Source organism: Symsagittifera roscoffensis, chromosome 5 (genome assembly GCF_963678635.1).
Source record: "Symsagittifera roscoffensis chromosome 5, txSymRosc1.1, whole genome shotgun sequence".
Lineage (NCBI taxonomy): Eukaryota > Metazoa > Xenacoelomorpha > Acoela > Convolutidae > Symsagittifera > Symsagittifera roscoffensis.
The window spans coordinates 10,979,737-10,996,663 of record NC_087066.1 but is presented as its reverse complement, the minus strand read 5'-3'; the positions used below and the strand labels follow the sequence as shown (position 1 = coordinate 10,996,663).

Here is a 16,927-nt window from a genome sequence, read left to right as displayed (position 1 = left end):
TCTTTTTACGTTGATTTTTTGTTCTTCATCTGCCCTAAAACAATTTGATAACCGGCTTCAACTTTCGTATAGAGTCCTACCCTCTGTTGAAAATTTCACTGCACGTTGTCCTGACTGTAGCAGCCACTATTCGTGTTCCGTAAGCTTTCATGAATAAAAAATTTTTGTATGGGTAATTTGAACTTTAATAAAAACACGTAGGGTGGAGTAGTTTAGAGCAAAATGGAATAGGGTAAACTGGTATAGAGAAAAAAATGTCAGAAGGTAGAAAGGCGTTATGGAGTGCAGTGAAAAAAGTTTTCCTGCTACTAAAACATTGTTATGATTAGTTTAATGATTATGATTATTGTGGCAACCATTTGAACAATGTGGAGGAACTTATTTCGAGCCAAAGCAATGGAATAACTTTCGTTACATAAAATTATTGGCCATTTAGGCTAAAAGAATCTTAATTTTAATATAAAGAAAACTAATTGTAGTGCAAAAAATCAGGAAAAGTTTTGGAAATAAATTTGTTTTGTTTTCTTTATTTTTTCATTTTACTTTTGGAAGATGATTGTAGTATTTATGCCTATTTCACTTTTTTGTGCGTATGTATAGTTTTTCAATCACACCATGCAGAAAAAACGGCGCTAGTTTGAAATTTTGAAATCAGCTATCCTTGTTATCATTATTGAGTTATGACCGATGGGTATAACTCATAGAGTAATTTCGGATAGGGTACACCGTCTGCTCGTCACGCTATCTTATTTTCGGCCGGATAGATTCGTGCAACTTCTTAGTCTAATACCGATCCTAATCTTACTCTTATACTATCTAGTCTCAGGTTGTTTAACTAGTCTCTGCTAGGCTCAATAGATCTAGGGTATACTGGTTTATTGCGGTTGCTGAAGTCTTCTTGGAGAGTCAACTAATTTCTAAGTTAAATTCAAATCTCTCTGGTGCTGAAATTACAAGTAATTTCAGCACTTACAAATAAGTGGATTGTTAGTCAGATGGATCATGATTGGTTAATATTAAATACTTTACATTGGTAAAATATCTAATTTATCCAATCATAAAATGTAGTTTAGATCAGGTTCCACCCATCCGGGTTTTACAGAGTTTTTTAGAATAGTCTTTCTGCAATTCAAAGGATGGATGATGGACGTTGGTATTTGGCGAACATCATATTTCTTCTGGGTTCTCTTGTTAGAGAAGTTCCAGGTTCGATCGTTGTGTCATCTCATGACAACGACTGGGTCTTTGCAACAAACTCAAATCTGATTTCAGAATGGTTGGCTATGTCAGGTTTTTCTGTTTCATTAATGAGAACTTCTTTGTGTTTTGATCTTGTCTAGGAATGGCGTGGAGATTGTGCATGGAGGGGATGCCTGGTTACTCGGATCTGTACGTATACTTGAACATCGAGGTGGTCATTGGTCTAGTTCAATGAAGTCCTTTTCTGCGAAGTCAAGTCGTACTCTAAATCCTTTGAGTTGTGATTGTGAGCGGCATATCGATTGTAGTTGGCCATTCTTTCTCGAGTGTAGTGGGGTCGTTTTGTCTTTGGATGTTCGTCCTTAGTGTTGTATTCTGATCTATGTATTGCATAATGTAATTTACATTTTATAAAACTTTTATTAGTTTAATATCTTTTAATTATGATTTTAGTTAGTTGTTTTCACAAAATCTTTTGTTTTAGTTCAGTTATTTTGAAGAGTTACTCACCCTTGAGTAGCTCTTATTAAAAATAGGAGTGTGGTCACAAAGCGTGGATGTAGCGCGGTGGGTTAGGCCGGCTATAGAGCATGCTCAGGACGTCCTTCCTGGTGGGTTAGGCCAGGAGTGGGAGTATGATTGCATGCGGTTTTTGTGAGAGGTCCTGTTATGTGACAACGTTTTATGTTGGGTTTGTTGTGGTTTTTCTTATGTTTTGTTGGTTGTGTCCTTTTTTCAAAAATCAAATTGTTTGTGGTATGGGTTTGTCTTTCGACTTTTTTGTGTTTTATTATTTCTTTCTTAGACTTTATAATAGTCTTCAAAAGAATAAATTATCCAGTTTTAAACTGGGTTAATCCGGTTTGGGTACCGTTGGTTTCCTTTTCTTAGTCATGCTGTTATGCTATGTGTTGTGGTGTTTTGTAAGCTGCATTGGTTAGTTTTGTTTAGTATATAATTCCTTTCCAACCGGGTTAAAGGAAAGTTTGAAACTTGTTATCGTGTGTTAGAGTTGTTGAGTTGTGAAAGCTTGAAACTGAAATTTATTATTTAAACAATTCTTCGTGGGCGAGCTGTGCGAGTTTGGATAGAATTCTTGTGCGAGTGAATGAAAATATCAAAAGGTTAGTACTGCATTTGCTTCTTATTAATTTACTACATAGAATTTTTAATTTTACTGCTAGTTGTTGGGGAAAATTAAGTTACAAATTTTCATCATTTTTAGATTTACTGCTTGTGGGGGAAAAATTTATAAATTAAATTACTGCATTGGTATTATATTTATTTAATTATTTGATGAAAAAAAATTAATAGAGTTTTAAACAGTTTGAAGAAGTTTTCAATTTTTTATTTTCTTTTGTGAATTTTTCAGATGATCGTTGGGTGAAGGCTAAAATTCTAAAGAAAACATGGATAAAGAATGGTGAGTTTCTGATATTTTAATTAGTTAGTAATATGTATATTTCATACTTACCTGTTAGTCGTTGGGGAAGAAACCGTGGGGGAAGATGTCGTGGATGAGATCTGAAGTTGTTAGTAATTTAGCTAAAATGCGGATGATATTTTTAGTTTGAAGTAGTGGCCAAAGCAATTGAAGTGCTTTAATGGTGGTTAGTTCTTCAGTGCCAACTGCAAATTCATAAGGTGTGTTTTGGATTAGATTATATAATTTGTGATTGAATTTAGTGTTATGGATGAATTCTAAAATGGGGATTTCTATAGGTTGTACAAACTCGTGTGGGATAAGGAAGGGTCGGGATTCTTCTGCGTTGAAGGTCTTGGTGATGGGACAAAAAATATACATTTGGGTTATGGGATCATAATTTCGAAGAATACCATGAAGGTTAGTATCTTTAATGCAATATGTGAAGTTAAGAAAGAATGGTGAGGTGTATTTGGAATTGATGAATTGAAAACGATGGTGTGGTTGTCTGGAGGGAGTGTGTAGGTCGAAGTGATTTTGGATAAAACGATAATAAGTAAATGTGTGTGTTTGTTTAGTGCGCAACATAATATCGTGTGAGCAGTGCAAATCTCTTTCATGTGGTGCAAGGAAATGAAAGGTTAGTGAAAATATTTGGAAGCGTTCTTTAAAACTTTCGTAGGCTTGTGTGTCTGTTAGTGCTTCTGAAATAATGTGGTCAAACTTGCGATCGAAGATATTTAGTGTAAATACATATGGTGTTTTAATGAAAAATTTCTCGGTGATTTGTGGGTTAGCGAAGCGATCGTCGTCTAAGAATTGATCTTGGTTAGTTCTGATGATGTTATGATCGTAATATTCTAGTGTAAATTCATTTGCTCGGGGTGCAGTGTGTGTTTTTAGTGATTTTTTATATCCAATGTAAGTAAATTGTCTAGATGTTAGTGGTGTAGTGAGTCGATATAGCATGTCCTTATTTCGTTCTATATCGATGTGAGTGCTAGATAAAGGTAAGCAAAGGGGATTAGTAAAATGATAATATGAGGTCCAAGGAAGGGTAGGCATTAAAACGTGTTCGTCTACAAAGTTACGTGTCTCGTTAGTGTCGTGAGGGGTGTTTAAGGTGTATTGTGGAAATGAGGGTAAGGTGATAGCTAAAAATTCTTTTGTGTTAGTGTGTTTTGGATGGTTGATATATTCACGGGCTGTTCCTGGTTTCGCTGGGAAAGGATGGTTGGGGAACTTTCTTTTAAAAGTGCGGTAAGCTCTATTAGTGCTGAATGAAGATTCAGTAGATGTGGATCATGGTGCTAATGATTCAGTATAAATTGAAGAGGCTGTAGGGGTAGGAGGGTTGGATGAATCTATTGTGGATGAGATTTGGTTTATGGTTGGGATGTCAAGGTGATAGGGTTGTTGTTGTAGGGTAATGAAGTTATCTAGTTCTGGGGAGATTCGGGGGGTATCTGGAGAATGAGATGATTGGTCTGAGTGAAGTGAGGAATAGGTTGGAGTGACTTGGGAAGCATAAGAGGGTGTAGAGTTGGATGGGTCAGGGTTATTTGGTAATATGGGTTGAAAAGGGGGTTGGGAAAAAATTGAGGGGTTGGTGGGAAAATTATTGGATGGAGATGGTTCAGAGTCGGTAAATTCATCGGGGGTTTCAATATTCGGGTTTTTGAGTTGTGATGTGGAGTATAAAACTGAGATGTGTGAATTAGTATCGGAATTCATGCCTGATGTTACATTACTGGTTGGGAAATCGGGTGGCGGGAAAGCAAAAAGTGGTATTATTGTAATGGGAGTAGTGAGGTTGGTTGGGTGGGAATTTGAACGGTGTGGGGATCCAAGTTGTCGGCTCATCGTGGGCTAAAAAAATTATTATTTTGAGACTGAAAAGCGGTGGTATGGGGTTGTTCTATAATTTGTTCATAAGTATTGTCATCTTGTGAGTGGTGTGGCATTATATGTTGGATGGGACTTTGTGATATAGTTGGTCTAAAATTTTGATTATGTGTTATGGCTAAATTTCGAAAATTACGTGGGACTAGGGATAATGGATGGTTATGTGGTAGGGGTGGTAACTGTGGTGCTGTTGGTGTTGTATCTACATTGTTATGTTCTTCGTCGTATGTGTTCTGTCTTGTTGCTATTTTTGTGTTATATTCTTTTATTTGTGCGTCTAAAAGAATTTTGTTTATAGATGTAGAAAAGATTCCAAAAAATCCTGCAAATAGTATGCGTGCTACACTTGCTTGTCTATTGACTTGTGTGTGTATAGCACATGTGTTATAGATTCCTTTTAAGAGTGAAAAAAGAAATCCAATAAAGTTAAACATTGCGTATAAAATAGTCAGTTTTTCTAAGATGTAGTAGGGCCATCCTAGAAAATCAAGAATTTCATTCTTGAGTGTAACAAAGCTAAAAATATTGATAGGTATATATCTTGGGGACGGTATTTTTCACCGTTTAGATATATATAATCTTTAATGTCTTTAAAATATCCGCTATAGTCTTGCGTATAGATGTCAGCAAATCCTGCGGTTTCGGCAAGTTTGCGTAAGTTTTGGTCAATTGATTGTCTTTGTATTGTGTCCATTTGTGTTAATAATTCTTGGAATTGTTGTGTTCTAATGTGATGTTGAATATCTGATTTTGATTATATTCCTATTGATTGTAAGTCTATATTTGGGTTTCGACCGATAGCGCGAATGCTTTCTGGTGAAAGTTTTTTGAGTGATTGCATTAATGTGGGATATGGGGTGAGAAGGTAATATTTATCTTCATCAGGGTTTAGCTGTACTACGTTGTGGCTATTTTCTGATCCACATGGGACTGCGGTATCCCAGAAATAGGTTCTTCGTGAAAGTGTGTCAACGAAATGTACTTTATTCTTATAAAAGATAGGGATTCTTTTATAGCATCGTTTATCTTCAAAAACGTATAGTGGTGATACTTTTTTAGTACAAGTATAAAACCATAAGATGTTTCCTTCATAGTCTAAAAAATTTGATCTATTTCCTGATAGTAAATATCCTGCGTAGGGTTTTTTTAATACTGCTAGTGCGAGTGATTGTAATATTTGTGTTCTTTCTAATTCGCATAGTTGGTGTAGTGTTTCTAATTCGGAGAGTGACATTTCTTGAAAAATTCGGCTAATCGTGTAGTCTAGTTTCATATCCAAGTGAATATCATAGTGGATATTACCAAAATATGTACTATTCATTAGGGATAGTTCTTGTAAACGTGTGCTGTGATCGTCTTGGGGCTTTAAATGTCCACCAGGTTGACCTGTATACTTTTGAAAATGAACTGGTATGTATGATGTTCCTTCATTTGGAGGATGACTTGTGGCGTATGGGTCAACTTTTAGTTTTCCAGTGGTCATGTCGAATCCATTTTCGTATTCAACTAATATTTCAGAGTATTGTGTTTTGTGGAGTGGGTTTCTGTATTTACATGCAAGTTCTGTTTCTTGATATATTTGAAAACGTGTTAATTTATTTTCTATATTATGAATGTTTCTAAAATTAGAACTTATTTTTCGTAATGGATTTACTTGTTCATATGGTATTGATTGTATAAAATATTTTTCGTGAAATTTTATCATACGAGCGTGTATTTTTGCTACTTGAAATGTTGTACATGTGTCTTCGGGGAACCAAACAATTGTTGCTTGTGTTTTTGTTGTAGGGTCGCAATAACCTTGGTCGTTTTTACAAGGTAATCTAATTCCTTGATAGATCATTGTGTTGTCTGATAAATCTCGTGTGAGTTGTATTTTTTCGAGTTGTATTTTCCAATCGAAAAACATGATCTCTTGGTATCCTTTGTTTTTTGTGTCTGCTTTGCAGTTTGATGGGTCATTTATACCAATGTGTGGTATCCAGTGTTTATCGTGTATATCATAAGTTAATCGTCCGTGTGCGCCGTTATATGGGTACTTTTCATCTAGTTTTATATGTCCTTGATATCTTTCAAGTTCTGCTTGATGTACAGAATCTGAAAAAACTTGGAAATATACTAACTTTCTATCTGTGTTTTTATTTTTTGTGATGTTTAGTCGGAGTAACTCGTTTTTACAATCTTCGGGATTGAGATGTAAAAGTCGTTCTATATTACTCTGGTAGAATGATTCATGGTCAAGTCGGTTTTTATTTCCGTTTGAGACTTGTGAACAATGTACTTTCTTTTCAGAAAATGTTGCTGTGAATTTATATCCTATAACTGTAGTTGCTCGGGCTTTTGAATAAAGTGTTGTTATTACATTTGTAGTTTCTATGGCTTGGGGTTCTGTTTCGCATTGTGATACTTGATTTATTGCATACTTGTATAGTGTTTTTTGTTCGTTTTCTTCACAATCGTAATGTGTTACTAATAAATCTTGGGGTCCTGTGCGGGGAGAAGGGTTTATGTTTTGATTTGAGATTACTAGAAAAAGGAGTTGGAGAAAAATTAATAGTTTTAGAATATACATGTGTATGATAATCCTGAGTATGGGTTATAAAATGTGATGTAACCTATTGTCTTTTTGGTATATCTGTCGTATTTATATATTACTTCAGTGGTTATAAATGGTGGTGGTAGTGATTGAGCTGTTATGTTTGGTGGGTTTAATGGGTAGGGATGTTGAGTAATGTTGTTTAATTTAACTGTGATTTCAAACTTTAATTGTAAACTGTTTTGTTGGAGTATTTGGATATTGTGTTCACGGATATCGTCGTGAATGTCTTGCCGGTATTGTAATCTATTAAGTGCCCAGTTGTGAAGGCGATTACTTTCTAGATGTTGTCCAAATAATGGTGGAGGGGCTGTAAATGTATTCCAATCTAGTCTTAAAGGGATATTTGTTGATGATTGTTCTCTATATCTGGCGTCGAGATTATTTGGAAAATTTAAGTTAAAAGGTGGTGGTGAAATCTGGCTTATTGATGGTGTTGATGGTAGTGATAATGTTTCTGGTAGTGATGAGGATGTTGTTGTATCCGTAGAAATATCTATTGGATCATTGACTAAATTTAGTTCACCTTGTGTAAATGAATGTGTTGTCCAATATGGTAGTCGTGATGCCTGGTTTGGGGGGTTAAAGAGATTTTCACGTATTTGTTCAGATGTTGGTGTTGAACCTAAATAATCTGATGGTAAGCTTGAGGTGCTACGTTGTGAAAGAAGCGTAGGGGTTTCTGGTAATATACCAATGGGGTTTTCTGGAGTGTTTTGTGATGGGGATTGAGGTATTTCAAAATGAACTCGGGGAGTTTGAAAATTTCTGTTTCGTCGAGGATGTATAATTTGTCTATTTATTTCGACTGTATTTTGGTTTTGACTAGGATTTCTTCTTCTACTTAATTCTTGTGGTAGTGTTGGGTATAAGTTATATGTTGGTTCACTTAGAGGTGCTTGTCGTTGAACTGGTTCTAGTGGTTCTGATAAACGAGCGTGTCGTTCTTCAAAAGTGTATGGGTTATCTTGAAAGGAAATTCGTGTAGATGTTTGAGGATTTTGGGTAGTTGGTGTTGTTGGGTTATCTTGGGATGATGTCGGTGAAGACTGACTTTGTGACTGTTGGGTAGCAATTTTTGATAGCTTTTTTGGTCTATTCTTTTAGTGAAAAAGTTTATGTTTATTATAGTATTCTTCTAAGAAAAGAATTAGGAGGATTGTTGCTAGAGCGAATGTGATGATTGCTTTCTTTATACATTTGCATATTGTCAAAATGAGGGATGATAGAAATGTTATGAAAATTACGAATAGTAGAAAAATATCAGTTCTACTGAAAATAGTTCGTATCATTTAGACAAGTTGAATAAATCGTACCTGTGGATATAATCAAGGGTTTTTGAAAGTTGGAGAAATAGTTCGAATATAGTGTAGAAAATTTAAAAAATATTACAAAAAATGATTAAGATTATTAGAAAAGGTTCAAGGATATCAAAAAGAAATATTATGAAAGTTTTAAGTATCGTAAAAAATTGTTTGAGGTTTGTGATAATTTTAGTGACTGTTTGATAGAAGAGCATTTAAGAAATGACTTCGTGATCGAATATTTTTTGTTGTTTGGGGCAATTTTCAAGTGTGGTCGGATTATTTATTAGTTTTTTGACAAGTGGGTTGAGTTTTGTGAAAAATTGTTGGGGGCAATTTTTATGGTGATCGGGAGGTCTTTTTTGTCTTTATTTTCATTTGTCAAGTGATCTGGGGTATTTTTGAGATTTTTATACTTTAGGCTAAATAAAATGGTCGTTCTTTTACTTTAGGCTAATTTAACATATTTGTTTGGGGGATATTTGAGGTCTGAGTTGGGGAAATATTGTTGATCTTTGGTTTATTAGATAAGGGAGGGTTATGATATTATGGTGATATTTATTTTAGTTGTCAAGTTGGAGTGGTTTGCTTATTTTTGACCTGGAGGTCGTAGAGTTACAGTTATAGATATGCCTGGAGTTTAATATTTTTCGTCTAGTTGGTTTGTGTTAAAGTTATAGAAGGTGACGGATTGGATGAATCCTATTGGCTAATTATGAACTAGAATCGCTGCTTGTTTGTCAGCATGTTATTTTGAAAAATGAAAGTGTGAAATGTTTCAGAGGTGCAAAGATTATTAAATGTAGAATTAAAGTTGTTTTTGAAATTCAACTTTCTTTAATATTTTAGATTGTGGGATGAATAATTTATAATTTTTACGTGGTTGATTTCTAAGTCGTGAAGACTCTCTATGTTCTGATTTGTTGATTTGTTCTTGGGGTATTATTTGTTCTGTCATTTTTCTACTTTTTCTTTCTTTTTGAGATGTATTTTGATCTAGCTTTTTTTGTATTGTTTTTTGTGGTGGTTGATATTGTATTTTGATTTCCGAGGTGAATATCATTTTGTTCCTTTGTTGTATTTTCCGTATGTGGGTCATTTTGAATAACTTGTAAACCTATAAAAGAATATAATTGAGATAGTTCGCGGAGTGCGTATTCTTTTGGATAATAAGGTAATAGGTTATTTCGGTGTTGAACGATTTCTTTTTTGTCTGAGTCGGTGATTTTATATGTGACGTCAGTGGGTTTTGCAATTATTTGGTATGGTCCTTTACGAAGGGGTTGTAATTTTTTTGAAATTCCTTTTTGAGTATTAAAATTGGGTATTAAAACAAATGTTCCAATTTTTAAATCGGAGGCTGGTGTAAAGCGTGAATTTATTTGTTCATTAATATTTTGCCTTTGTAACAACTTTTTTGTTACTTTTTGGTAAATTTCATTGTGTTTTTTATCTCTGTTTAAAATCCATTCGGTGTGTGTACCGGAGGCTAGTTTAAGAATTTGTGGGTGATGAAAATGATCTTCATCGTATGTATGTAATGGTAGGTTATAGCAAATTGAGTCTTTATTTGGTTGACAATAACCTTGTGCGTTTTTATGAGAGTTTGCTGTAAACATTATTGGTTTGCGTGGCTTTTGGTTAAAAACCATTTCATATGGTGACATTCCTAAAGTTGTCGTGATTTGTGAATTATATGCTAAGGGAAATAGTTTTACATCTGCTGACCATTCGGTATATCTTGTATCATTGCCATTGATGATACATCTGAGATATTCTTGTAATGTTCATACCTTCGACTAAGCCGTTTGTCCAAGGTGCGTGAGATGTACGTGGTTTGTGTTTAATGTTATATAAATGACATAGTGTAATGATTTCATTATTTATGAATTCTGTACCGTTGTCTGTAACTAAAATTTCTGGTAGTCCGAATTTGGCTATCCAGTGTTCATAGAGTGTTGTGTAAGCGTAATAAGCGTTACAATGTGGTACTGGGTTAAGTGCTACATAATGTGTAAATGCGTCAACAATTACCATAATGTAGGAGTTTCCTTCGGATGAGGGTGAAATTGGTCCTTTAGTATCAAATGAGATACGATGGTTAAAGTACAAACTTTGTCCTTTAAAATCTTGTTTTTGTGCTATTTGTTTTTAATTTGGATAAGGTTTATTTAATTGACATACTATGCAATCATTGCATAGTACTTTTATCCAAATTGGTGCATTTGGGAAATAAAAGTTTTGTATAAAATTTGAATATGTTTTCCCAGAGTGTCCTTTAATATTTTGTGTATGTGAAATATTAAAAGCTATGAAAATCATACTTAAAGGGAGACAGGGAACTGTAGATTCATTTAGTTTGTATTCTAGAAGGTCTGTGTTTTCGTTAATTGTTGTATTATTGAATTTTCGAAAATATCGGAGGAGTGTTTTGTTTCCTAGAATAGTTGAATCTGCTTTGATAGGTTTAGTTTTATATTTGTGCCATGATTTCAGTTGTCGAATTACTGGGTCAAGGTTTTGATATTGTTTCAGTGTTGAAATTGTAATTGTTTCTGTTGGGGGGAGAAAAATGTTTTCAATTTCTAATTTAGATAAGGGTATTGTATCAAGTGGGTCATGGAGGTCAAAAACTTGATTTATTGTGTATTTTGAATCGTTTGTTTGTGGTCCTGATAAGTTTATTTTATCAGTTAAATTTTCTTTTTCAATTAGTGGAAAACGGTCTTTTTTATGCGAGTGTGGTTTTACTCTTTTTTGTTGGGTGTTATTTTTTATCCATTGTGAATATGGGATTGGTTTAAAAGTTGATGTTCCAAGTAGATCAACTTCATAGTGATTATTTTGACAATCTAAATAAAGTGGGAAGTGTTGTAGATTGTTTATTTGTGATTGTTCAACGTCAGTTTTTACTGCATATTTGCATTCCAATCGGGGTGATGTTTCATTTTCTGCAAGGTAGAATTTTATATTTTTGGGTATTTCAACTGTGGTTTTACGTGTAAGTAATTCAGGTGGCGTATTTCGACTTAATGTGTCTGGTAATGCAAGATTTTTTCCTGCGGTCCAAACTATATGTAAGTTTGGGAATTTCATTAAAATTAGTTGAAATCTATAAACTCGGTGGTTTGGATTAGACTTTTGTGTAAAAAGAAAGATGATTGGTTTATGGTCTGTGAATAGAACTGTGGGATGTTTTGATCCAAGTATCAGAAATTCGTATTCTGTTAGTGTATATATTATGGCTGTACATTCTCTCATTAGAGTTGAGAGTCGTAGCTCTGCTTGAGTGAATAATCGAGAATTTGCTGATATGAGGTTCATTTTATTTGTACCATTATGTGATTGTAATAATGCTGCGCCGATGCCAAAGTTCGAAGCATCGCACATTGCATAAAATGGTTGATTTGAGTCTGGAAGTGTGTTTGAAATTTGTTCAGTTAGAAGTTTTTTAATTTCTTCAAATCGTGCTTGATGTTCTGTATTCCATTCAAAATTATTTTGTTGTCTAAGTATATTATAGAATGGTCGTAGATATAATTGCATTTTATAAACATATTTGCTTAAAAAGTTTAACATTCCAAGGAATTCTTGGATTTTCTCTTTATTTGTTGGTGGTTGGAGTTTTTGAATAGCGTCTATACGTGATTTCAATGGAGTGATTGTTTTTCTTTCTATATTATGTCCTAAGAATTTAACTCTTGTCAAAAAGAAGTGTGATTTATCGGGGGCGGCCTTCAGATTTTCGTTCTGAAGTATTTGGTGGTATTGTTCTAAAACATTGAACATTTCCTCTTTTGTCTGTGATTGCATAAAAACATCGTCTAAATAGGTGATTGCGTTTTTCTTGAGTATTAGTGGTCGAAAAATTTTGCTCATAAAAGCTGAAAATGCTGCTGGTCCTATGGATATTCCATAGAATAAGCGGTTGAATTCGTATTGTTGGTTTCCAATAACAAATTGTGTTAAACGTCGTGATTGTTCATCTAATGGCTTTTGATTGTATGCACTATTCATATCTGCGGTTGTAAAATATTTTCCGTTTATTTTTGTTAAAATAACTTGTATTGGTTCAATAGGCCAATTACACTTTGATTCATCTATGAGTGAGTTGAGGTATCTAGCATCGAGAACAATTTTTAATGATTCTCCTTTGGCTAGAATGATAACAGGGTTGATAAATGTGTTGCCTTTTGGTTGTTCTTCTTTGTTTACTGGTGATATAATGTTGTATTGTTCTAAAATGTCGAGTAATCTGTTTACTTTATCGTGTAAGTGAATTGGTACTTTACTTGCTCTTTGTTTTTTGAAAACTGCGTCTGGTTTTAATGGGAGATGTAGTGATGAGCTGATTTTGCCAACATCAAATTTGGATGTTGCATAGACTGATGAATATTTAATTAGTTGTTTGGCTAGTTTTTCAAATTCGTCTTGTGTTATTTGTGAATGTTGGAAATTAAACATTGTTAAAAATTTCTTTTGATTCTCTGTGTAGTTACTTATGTTGAATGTAGGTTTGAAATATGGGGTTTTTGTGAAATAATCCGTATTTCTGTTTTCGTTACTTATTATATTATTTATAGATAATTCTTCATTAAGGATTGTTGATTGGCAAATATCTAGTAATTGGAGTATATTATTTACACGATATGCTTTTTCGTGTATTGGTGATATTGTAGCGTTGGTTTCGCAATAGCCTAAAAGTCCTAAAGGTAGTGTTACTTGATAGGGTGTATTGTTGTATACATGTAGAGAAATAATATCTGAATTCGAGTTTTTCAAATATTTTATTGATGAGATTGTGATTTTGAAAAACTTATGGATAGGTTTGAATTCAAAATCTGACATATAAAATTTTTGTTTGTTTTGTTTTTTATCATATTGGTGAACTTGTTTGATTGAAAAATTATAGATGTTTCCTGATAGTGGTTTCAGGTGTTTTCTTTGTTGGTTATATATTGGATAAAATTTTGAAAAGAATGGTGGTTGTTTATTTAATCTTTGAAAAAATGTTAGGGATGTGTCTTTTGTTTTTGTATATTTATCTTTGATTAATATTTTACTATTCAATATGTTGATTGTTGGTATATATTTAGAGATAAATGGTATTCCAATGATATTATATTTAATATCAGTGATATGGAATATTTGTTTAAATGGTTTGGTTAAAATTTTGTTTTGCTCCATTGTTCTTGTGGGGAGAAGAAATAATTGAATTTTTCCGTAGTTTATTAATGTTGATCCTTGTGCTGTTGCTAGTTTGCTGGAGGTTTCAAGAGGTGTTAGCTTTGGGTGTAAGGTTTTTATTTCATTCCATGTGGGAATGTTTATTATATTTGATTCTGCTCCTGAATCAATTAAAAAATCAATTTCAAGATCTGGTGGTTGAAATTCTTTGCTTCTTGGACTTTCTAAAAGAAATGGTATTGTCCAAATTTTTTCTTTGGGTTGTTCTTTTTGTATGTTTTGATAGATGTGATTTGTATTCAAGCATTTTGTTTTTTCGTTCTCATTGGATTGATTTGTAGTGTTAATTTCATTAGTTTTTTGTGTCGTCGGTGTGGAATGGATGGGTTCAATATAATAATTGTGAAGGAGTTCTGATTGATTCTCATATATGTGTGATGAAAAAAGTTGTTCATATATAACAGGTTCATAGTCATTTTCGACTTTTATCATATTGATGGAGAGAGTGTTTTCTGCATCGCTTTCTGAATCTGATGATCCACAGTTTATTTGATTGAGTTGTAACGTATCAGTTACTGTGTCAGCAATACCTGGAGGGTCTGATGTTGTTTCTGGATTAGATTGTACTTGATTGATATGTCTTTGATGTTTAGGTGTACTACTTCTGTGGCGATTATTAGAATTATTATAGTTATTATTATTCCGGTGTGGTGACTGGGAATAATTTCTATAACGATTATTATAACTTGAGTGTCGATTTTGTGAATTATTTCGCGATCTATTTTGGTAATTATTGTTTGGTCTGTTATAGTTCGATCTATTATATGAATTATTCCTTGATTGATTGGTCGGGTAATTCTGGTTTCGGTTGTTTGAATAACTTCTATTCCGATTATTGGAGTAGTTTCTATTTCTATTGTATGATGAATTTCGTGATTGATTGTTTGGATAGTAATTATTTCTTGATTGGGAATTAGATCTAGAAACAAATCGTTGTGTATTTGAATTTGGTCTGGAATAGTTATTTCGACTATTTGGTCTATTGTAGTGATTTTGTGATGAATTTTGCGTGTTTCTTCGTTCTGGTGATCTTCCTCTATAATTTGAGTTATATGGTGATTGATTTCTTGTATAATTTGTATTGTTCGGGAGTGGTTTTCCTGAACTGTTGTTGCTGTACACAGTTTTGTTCGGTAAATTTTGATCTTTTTTCATGTATTGATAGAATGATTTATTTGGTTCTTTATATTTTTGAGGTTTATTTTGATTGTCTTGCTGTTTTTGTCTACATTCAGAAATACTATGTCCGTATCGTCGGCAATAATTACACCATTTTTTGAAAGATAGTTTGCCTTTAAAGTTTGGGTGTTTTTCGTAAATATTGAGTATTTCAGTGATTTTTTCAACGAGGTCTGTATCTGATTCCTGTATATTGTTTATATTTGTGGAAGCTGTTTCAATTCTGTTAACGTATTGTAATTTCAGATTTTCCGTTTCTTCGAGTTTCATTGTGATTTCTGCTTGTTCTAGTTTGTCTACTAGTTTTCGAAAATCTAAATCGGGTTCTCGAATTGAAGAAGGATGGGATGCTCTCTTTTTTATTGCTATTTTTCTTAATTGCGGTGTTAAGGTCATCATTAAGATTTCTGTCATCTTTGTGTTTTTTATAGTCATGTGTATTTAATTAATATGCTTTTCGAACTAGTGTTTCGATTCGTACTGCTAATTGCTTGATGGTTTCGTTTGGTAATCTGCGAATTTCATTACATAAAACTCTTTGTTGTTGTTTGTTTCTTTCGGAGTCAAACATTTTTGAAAATTCTTGTGTAAATCTTTTCCAATTTGATTTTATTTCTATAGGCAATACTGAAAACCATTTTTGGGCTGCGCCATCTAAAGTTGTTTGTATCAACGCTGTGCGTCGATGTATCCAGTTTTGATGTAGTGGCGTATTAATTGGTTCAGGTCCTATATTTAAAATCAAATTTGCTGTTACTGTATTTAAATAGTCTTCTACAGAATATTCAGGGTCTGTTCCTGTGAATACCATTAAAGGTTTATTTGATGTTATTGATGATCCACCCATAAGGTATGGATTCATTGTCATTTGTAATGATTCTGCTGCATTTGGCATTTGAGAAAAATTTGAAAGTTGATTTCTTGTTATTTCGTGTTGTTGAAGATAATATGGGAGTGGTATTTCATTTTGCATTTGTGTTGGTTGGTACGAGTTTGCAATCATTGGGTTTTGTTGCTGAATTGGTTGAAAAGATTGTGTATTAATTGGGTTTTTTTGCTGAATTGGTTGAAAAGATTGTGTATTAATTGGGTTTTGTTGCTGAATTGGATGTTGATTTTGTGTATCTATTGGTTGTGGAGAAAAAATTCTATGATGTGTATGTGGTTTCTGTATTCCTTGTCCACGATATTCTTGATTATAGGGTGCAAATATATCTGGTTGTAAGAAATCATCATCTGAGGATAAGTAATCCATTTGATAAGATGTTTGTTTTATATTTTTATTTTGTTGAAAAAATGGATAGTTTTCACTACGATCCTGTGGAGGATGTAAATTTGTTTGGAAATTTACTGAATTAGGTGGTGCCATTGAGTTATCCCAGTTTCGAGATCTTGTATAATTACTAAAAATTTTTCGTGTTTGATAATTTGTTTTTGATGGATGTGTGTAATTATAATTATGGTCTGCAAAATTGTTTCTAGTGAACGTTTTGCGTGTTTTTGGCGGTATTGTCATGGGTCTGTATGTTTGGTAATCCATGTGTGAATATTTTGGGGCAACCGAAGGTTTAACGGTTGATTGTAAGGTAACCTGTGTTTGTGAAGGGTTTGTATTTCTTGGTGTTGTTAAGTTGGGACGTATTGGTGAAATACTTTGTTGTGTAGTTGTTGTGTGTACGATTTCTTCATTTATGAAGTGTGATGGTGTCTGGATATCTTGTTGAGTAAGATTCCTAGTTCCATTGAGGTTTTCATTGTGTATGACTGTAGAGTTTAAACTATTATTTTGCATATCGGGTAAGAATGTATTATAGTTTAATGGTGTTGCATCAATGGTTAATGGTATTACTCTTACATAATCTCTTACATAAGATATCGTACTTATTGCTTGACTTGAGATTGATTGTGGGAAGTTTATGAATGCGGGATGAGACCATTCGGGGTCCCAAACATAGTCTGATTGTTCTGTGATGGCAGTATCATCGTTTGAGTTTTGGGGTCTAAAATTTTTTCTTGCTTGTGAAATTAAATCAATATTATGTGTGAAATAATCTATTATGAACCATGCCAAAA

At 33.3% G+C, this 16,927-nt stretch overlaps 1 protein-coding gene across 1 annotated transcript in view; it reads left to right on the top strand.

Annotated features, from left to right (window-relative positions):
• Positions 1-16,927, top strand: part of LOC134846873 (cAMP-dependent protein kinase catalytic subunit 1-like) — a 47,136-nt gene that overhangs the window by 26,947 nt on the left and 3,262 nt on the right. The window lies entirely within an intron of this gene.